Source organism: Convolutriloba macropyga, chromosome 3, assembly GCF_964194025.1.
Source record: "Convolutriloba macropyga chromosome 3, txConMacr16.3, whole genome shotgun sequence".
Classification (NCBI taxonomy): domain Eukaryota; kingdom Metazoa; phylum Xenacoelomorpha; order Acoela; family Convolutidae; genus Convolutriloba; species Convolutriloba macropyga.
The window spans coordinates 69,386,986-69,395,485 of NC_134470.1; positions in this window are offsets into that span (position 1 = coordinate 69,386,986).

Below are 8,500 nucleotides of genomic sequence, written 5' to 3' on the forward strand. Positions count from 1 at the left end.
AGAAAATTGGATTCGAAGTGCAGCTAAATTGTTAGAACAAAAAAATGTTTCACTTTTGTCCGAGAGCAGTGCTTTCAACCCCACTACCGGAAACCGTAGAGTCTCAGATCTAGTCAACTAAACAAAGCTTGCGACTAAAACCATGAACCATGAGAGCATACACAATCTTCGCAGAAGTGGCCGAGCACTTAACTCTTATGAATTTGCACTCGGTCTTCGGAGACTAAAGTGTCGAATCTCAACTAAATCGGTCTAATAACATCTCTTTTTTCTGCCCTACCTTATCTGACACTCAACAGAGTCAACGATTAGGACTCAAAGATCGAACCGTGTATCAGTCAGATCACTGGATATAATTCAAATCGACAATCTCCTCCTTTTCCACGTCTTAAAAATTTATTGCTGACGGGTCAACGCTCATTAAGCCTACGCCATGCTTTCTGTTGTCAATGCCAAGGCACAGAATCTTGTCATGAAAATTTATCCGGGGATTCTTTTACCCTACATCACGCGGCAGCAATGGAATCATTACGACTACATTATGAGAATACTTGTGCTCTGGTGTAAAAAAGCAAGTGAACTGCTTTCAAGGATCATTACGGAAGCACTCAATCAGGAGCAAAATGACAGCCCAAGCGCAGCATATTCAGATTCCGAGTAAGCACAACTGCACGAGTGTTAAATAAATCATTTCGAAGCCGCCAATAGAGTTAATGTTAGCGAAAGAAAGACGATGAGGAAAAGGATACAAAATATAAACATCCAAGATAATGGCCAAATGTGTAAAATAGTAACAAACACTATTGACAAAACAAGTGCAAGTGGACAAAAGCAACCGGAGACATATTGCGATTTTACGAATTCTTTATCGACAAGTACCAGCGTGTTCGAACGGCACCACAGTCAGAAAAAACTTTACTTGCAAGATTTAATCTTTTGTTGAGCTTGAAGGATTGTGCTCAGTTGCTGGATTATAAACTGTGCAAAAATGATTTCGGAGGCGACAGTTCCATTTACAGCAATAACTACCTGCTTCCTTTTTTGTTCTATACATTCTCCTCTGACAAAATTGCTAAGTGTATCAATGACAACGAAAAACTTTCACTTCGAAGAAATATAAAATAAATCTAACGGTTAACGCTTTCATTACGAAACAAGCGCATTATGAGATGGTGCGAGTCACCACAACCGCTTGCATTATTCAAATTTTAAGTCCCTTTTACTGTTTCTTTTTGATTCTGTTCATTAAGAGTTCAATTTCTTTGAGTTGATCTAAGCCAATGACGTTTTTCCAGCCGCTCGATTGGACAATTTAGAGAAAAGTTGAACAAACACTTCTTTTTGTCCCCATCTTACTGCAAAGCCAGCCGCTCACCTCGTAAACTCTAGGCTAAGCTGTACAAAAAAGCCACTAGCGAAGCAAACCTCAGTTTTATCGAATGGAAAAATTGCCATCAATGGCAATTAGTTAGATGAATGACTTTAAAAATAAGCACTTTGATCGGTTGTCTACAATTTTTTTATTAAAAGCAACTAATAGATTTATACTCACTCAACCGATTTCTTTTTTAAATAGTACACCTCTTCAACCAACAAAAAATTTAATGCTATGAGTGATTTGGTTAAGGGTTTTTGTGGTTCAGGTCACCATAGCACTCTTACTGCCATTTCATCAAATTTCTCTTTTCCTTTTATAATTTTTTATTTCGATTGAGAACAGTTTTTAAAATAGTTTTAGTCATTAATTTCCGAAAATAGCGAGAAAAGCCATTTTAATACTCGACAATCGTTTTGGATATCCACACACTCTCATAACATCACTATTTAGCCAAAGACTTACTATTACGCCGACAAGTGTCACAGTGAGCCACTCACCCGATTGAACAGAGCGCAATGAATCAATGCCCTCAAGTTGCACTGCGTCTTTATTTCCTTAATATTTTTTATCACGTCTTACTTCTAGCCTTCACGATAAAAAGTAAATTTTTCGGTCTGTAATACGCCAATTGTTAGGGCAGTGGTCTCTTCAATTGAACAAACAAAGTGTGCGCACTGGTTCATTCCCCAAGAGAAGAAAAGCTTTTTTTTCTGTCTTTCATTGTCTTTGTCACACTTAATTTTTACCTTCTTAAAGAAAATGAATGACTTTCCTTTATGGACCTAAAGTGGAGAAATTTTTTTCTTGAAGGACACATTGGAATTATTCATTAGTCAATCAATTGCTGACCTTTAATCAATTTGTTCTATCGAAAATTGTAACTGAAAATTGTAAACTAACATTTGAATTTATTTAGATTGGTGTTCTTTCTTAAAAATAACCCAATTGTTTTTGGGCAACATTGCCATGTTGGTTTATGTTAATCCTGGAAAAATCCCTAAAAAATGGGCGCTTCTTTTTCCTTTAGATAATTTTCCAATCGGTGAAAAAAGTCTTAAAAAAGAAGGTCATAAAGTTATTGATCAAAGGAATTGTAAATTAACAATTAAGAAACCAAAAAAAAGATCTGTTGTTTGCTAACGCTGAGTCGTCTAAATTATCTTGACATCATTTGTTCGTTCAGAAGAGATTTGTTCTATTGAAAACAAATAAATCGAAAAAAAAGAGTTCTTGCTTTGAGACCTATGTTTGCACATAAGCGATCAAAAAAAATTGTTCAGAGAAAATGTTGACTCCCTTTCAAGCCAAATGATTCATCATTCGTAAATTTATGAATCTTCTAAGCGCATGTGCTACCTGCTTTAGTTCGTTGTAATCATTTTTTACTCCAGCATAAATTGTAAACTGTTGTTGATTTTTTAATTTCTTTATTGTATGACAATTTTTATGTCACTTAACACTTTAAATATGATTCTGTTTTCGGCGTCGTACTTTCTATCACTGCATTGGTGAAAGGGTGGCAAATTAACTGTCTATATTAATTACTTTTCTTCTTACTAGATTCGTCCAATAGATGAGACTACACAGCCTTCCTGTTTGTGTATCTTACGATTAACACGTAATAAATGATGCAGTCAAGTTAGGGCATCCAGTTAACCACAAGTTTCATGGGAAGAGCGGAATGCGTAATTGAAGCGTATTTTGTCGTAAAACAGCAAATTTGAAGTTTTTCATGGGTCCAACTCCAAAAGATGTCCTATTACCTCAGAACATATTTACGAGGAACCGAACTAAGATCTCGCCCCGACCATCTTGCGCAAGAGATTTAAAAGAAACATGCAGTTTAGAAAAAAAAGCACAGCAAATTCCGGAGAACAGTAGAACTCGGTATTATATGTTGTGATAAACCTTGCAAAAAATCATGTCAAAAGGTTGCTTTCTAATTTTTCTTAACCGTGCAAAGTAAGAAGCGAACTTAACAAACAGGACCCTCGAGCAAACATCGAGTCAATAAAATTGAGGGAATTTGAGGCCTCCTCTGACACCCATTTGTGACATTACGAAACATAACTTTATAGGTTTTTTGATCGATTTAGAGTGCGGACAGTAAGGAACTGTTTTATTAGGCAATAACAGAAACTGAAGCTGAAAAAAAACTAGAGAATTTACAAAACAATTTAATAAGGGATTTTTTTTACCTTCAGCTTGATTAACAGAGAAACTGAATGAACCAGTCAGCACTGATCACTCTATTTAATTAGGAAGGATGTTCGAACAAAGATTAAGGAGGCAGAGTTCAATAGAGAGTAGTCCGTGCTACATATTCAGAAACCGTGGATTAAAAACTCAGTGAATTTTGCAAAACAAAAACAAATATTTATTCAAAGAGCAGTGGTTTCAACCCAGCTAACGGAAACCGTAGGGTCGCAGATCTAGACAACTAGAAAAAGCTTGCGACTAAAACCATGAGACTTGAGAGCCTACACTATCATAGCAGAAGTGGCAGAGCTGTTAACTCCATTGAAGTTGCACTTGGTTTTCGAATGGTAAAGTGTCAAATCTCAACTAAATCAGTCTGACAACTTTTTTTCCTGCCCCATTTTATCTGACACTCAAAAAAGTCAACGATCAGGACTCAAAGATCGGACCTTCTATCAGCCAGATCACCTGAATTTTATCCAAATCGACAATCTTCTTCTATTCCACGTCTTTAGAATTTAATGCTGACTCGTCCACGCTCACTAAGCCTATGCAATGCCTTCTGTACTCAATGCCAGAATCACAGAATCTTGTCATGTGGATTTACAGCGGGTTTTTTAACCCTTTTTCAAACTGCGGCATTGGAATCACTACGGAGGCGACGGTTCACTTTACAGCAATAACTACCTGCTTCGTTTTTCTGTTCTCTACATTCTCTATTGAGCAAATTGCTAAGTGCATCAACGACAACGAAACAATTTCATATTAAAAACTAATAGAATAAATTGACCTAACGGTTAACGCTTTCATTAGGAAGCGAGCACAGTATAAGATGGTTACAGTCACATCAACAGCTTTCATTACTTATTTTTTTATTATCTTTTACTGTTTCTTTTTGATTCTGTTCATTGCGAGTCAAATTTCTCTAAATTGCTCTAGGCAAATAACATTTTTCTAGCCGCTTGATTAGACAAATTAGAGAATGTTCGAAAAAACACTTCTATATGTCCCTATCTTACCGCAAAGTCAACCGCTAACTTGGTAAACTCTGGCTTAGATGTACGAAACAAAAAAAAAAACACAAGCAAAGCGAAGCGTAACTTCATTGAGTGGGAGAACTCACCATCATACGCAATCAGTTAGTTGATTGACTTCATAAAGTCATTTTAATCGATTATCTACAATTTTTTTAATCAAAACAACTAATAGTTTTTATACTCACACCGCCGGTTTCTTTATTACATGGAACAGTTCTTCAACCAACAACATAATTTATTGCAATGAGTGGTTTGCTTAAGCGTTTTTGTGGTTGAAGTCAGTATAGCACTTTAACTGCCTTTTCATCAAATTTCTCTTTTCTTTATAATAATGAAATATATATTTTGATTGGTAACTTGTTTTTAACATAGTTTAGTCATTACTGTCCCAAAATAGCAAGAAAATCCATTTTACTACTCGACAATCGTTTGCGAAATCAACACACTCTCATGACATTACCATTTTCGCAAAGACGTACAATTACGCCGACATGTATCGCAGTAAGCCATTCACCTGACTGAAGAGGGCGCAATGAATCAATGCCCACAACATGCACAGCAACATTCTTTTTTTATTCTCTATATCACGTCTCACTTCCTGCCTACCTAGCAAAAATTAAACTTTTCTGTCTTTGATACACCAATTTGTACCGCATTGGTCTTTTCAATTGGACAAACCGGGCGCAGTGGTTCAATCCCCAAGCGAAACAAAGCTTTCTGTTTCTTTCTTTTATTCTCTTTGTCACACTTAATTCTTAACTTTTTAATGAAAATTTGTGACTTTCCTTTATGGACTTTAAGTGGACAAGTTTTTCGTGAAGAAAGCCTTGGAATTATTCATTAGTTAGTCCACTGCTAACATTAAAGCAATTTGTTCTATCTCAGTTTTTTTCTGAATAACATCAAATCAGACATTGTAACTAAAATTTGTAAACCAACATTTGAATTTTAGATTGGTGTTCTTTTTAACAAATAACCCAATTCTTTTTGGGCTCAATTTTCATGGTTTATATTAATCCCGAAATGTCGTAAAAAATGAGCGCTCCAATTTCTCTTTTTAGATAATAAGGCCATTTTTCCAATCGGTGAAAAAACTCTTAAAAATGGTCATAAAGTTATTGATCAAAGGAATTGTAAATGAACAAATAGTAAAGAAAAAACTGCTCTGTTGTTTGCTAACACAGAGTCCTCTAAGTTATCTTGATATCACTTGTTCGTTCAGAGAAAATTTCTTTTAATGGAAAGCAAATAAATCGAAGTAAAAAAGAGCTCCTGCTTTGAGACCTATATTTGCACATAAGTGATCAAAAATCGTTTGTTCACAGAAATTGTAAACTCCCTTTTATGCCAAATGATTCATCAGTCGTAAGTTTATGAATCTTCTAAGCGCATGTGTTACATGCTTTAGTTCGTTCTAATCAGTTTGTCCTCCAGTGTAAATTGTGAATGGTTGTTGATATTGTAATTTCTCTTCATTGTATGACACTTCTTTTGTCACTTAACACTTTAGGCAAGATTCTGTTTTCGGCGTTGCACTTTGTAACATTGCGTTGAAAAAGGGGCGTTACATTAACTGTCTATTTTAACTCTTTTCTCCTAACTAGATTCGTCCAATAGATGAGACTACACAGCCTTCCCGTTTTTGTATCTTACGATTAACACGTAATAAATGATGCAGTCAAGTTGTAGGGCATCGTCTAGAAGACCACTTGGTATAGAACGATTTTCGTAAACAGCCTCCAGTTAACCAAAGGTTTCATGGGAAGAGTTGAATGCGTACTTGAAGCGTACTTTGGCGTAAAACAGCAAAAAGGTGAGATTTTTGTTGGGTACTACTCCAAAGAGTATCGTACTACCCTCAGAACATTTTCACGAGGAACCGATCTAAGATACCGCCAGAAAATATAAAGCAAGAGACGGATAAGAAATATGCAGCAAAGAAGGAGTTGGCGCAGCACATCCCGGAGAACAGTAGAACTCGGTATTATATGTTGTGACATGGAAAAATTATATCAAACAGCTTACTTGCTCATTTTTCTTTAATCTTGCAAAGGAGGGTTGAGGACAACTTAACCAACAAGACCCTCTGGCAAACATCGAGTCAATAAAATTGAGGGAATTTGAGGCCTCCTCTGACGCCCATTTGCGACATTACGAAACATAACTTTATAGTGTTTTTGATCGATTTAGAGTGCGGACAGTAAGGAACAGTTTTATGAGGCAATAACAGAAACTGCAGCATTTACAAAACTATTTGATAAGGGATTTTTTTATTATCTTCAGCTTGATTAACAGAGAAACTGAATGAAACAGTCAGCCCTGATCACTCTATTTAATTATGAAGGATGTTCGAACAAGGATTAAGGAGACAGAGTTTAGTGGAGAGTAGTCCGTGCAACATATTCAGAAACCGTGGACTTAAAAACTCAGTGAATTTCAGCAATAGGGACGCCAACCTCGGATTACAGAACAAATCTTAAACCCTATAGACGAGCCACACCGCCATAAAAGAAGAACCGCCATGAAAATATTATCTGGTTATGAACGAAGACCGTAAATCCCATTACACTGCTAATGATCAACAAGGAGGCTCGGTAATGTGCGTTGGCACATAAGGTTCCGAGCCCGCTCATCCATATTTTTGGCATAATTATCTACCAAATGAGCAACAGATAGAAAAACCCAAAAATTCAAGTACTTTTCAAAAAAAAATGTATGAACGTATGAACGAAAATGTAGCCTCCAAAGCAAATACCACAGTGGAGTTAAAAATGATGCACTACATTGATGAGACATTAATATTAGGAAAGCTAGTTAAGACGAACAGCAAAATCAAACAACAACAAACATTAATTACATCAATAATTTAATGTCCGTTTTAAAAAACAAAACTTAATAACAAAGTCAACATAGCGTCAGATAAAACTGAAACTAAACAAAATAACTTGTAATTCACCAGAAAAGATTTGAGAACAGTCCATACTAAGGCTTGATAACAATGAGTAAAAAGAGAACAAAAACAGTAAAATTAAAAAGTTTGCTTTTTTGTTAAAAAACAATTAATTTCAAAGCAATGAAAACCATTAAAAATCTATTAACATATCGCTTAGGTTTATGATTACCAATGCATCTATAGTAGGGCATTAAGATCTGTCCTTATTCAATTTTTTGCGGTTAAAAAAAGAACAACAAGAAGACAACAAACAAAAATTCAATTGAAACTTGCCAGAAAAAGTTCTCGAAGCTATAAAGCCATATTTTGGCCTTCAAAATATGTTTGATTGCACCTTCTTCGAGCACCAATAATCTAGTATGTCACGGCTCATTAATAACACTAGGTAAAAAGTAGACAAAAAGCGAAAAAGGCAAAACTAAGTAATACTTTTTTTAATTAAAATTACTTCCAAAGTCATGAAAGCCATTAATTACAAAATGAAATTATTAAATAAAATCGTTTATTAAGCCAAAGGAAGACCCTGAGACCTGCTTTTATCCAGATTATGTCTCACGACTACAAAAAGAACGTCAAGTATGACAAAAATAAAAATTTACTTTTTTGTGAAAAACCCGTGTAGAAGCCAGTAAACTAACAACGATTTCTTCAAAAACATTAAATTTTGTGATACCAATCCGTTTTGTCACCTTCCATTGACATCAATAACATCAGATTTGACCTGTAATAAACGAGACTAGCTAACAAATAGACAAAAAACAGAACAAAACTGCGATGTTAAAAAGAGTTCTTTTGTTTTTGAAAACAATTGTTTTCAAAGTCATGAAGGCCAGCAGCTATCTACTAAAATTAAACACTAGACTCATTTTTTCATCAAAAGCAATGAAATGTGTCATTATACGGGAAAATTCATGTGACTAAAACGACAAGGTC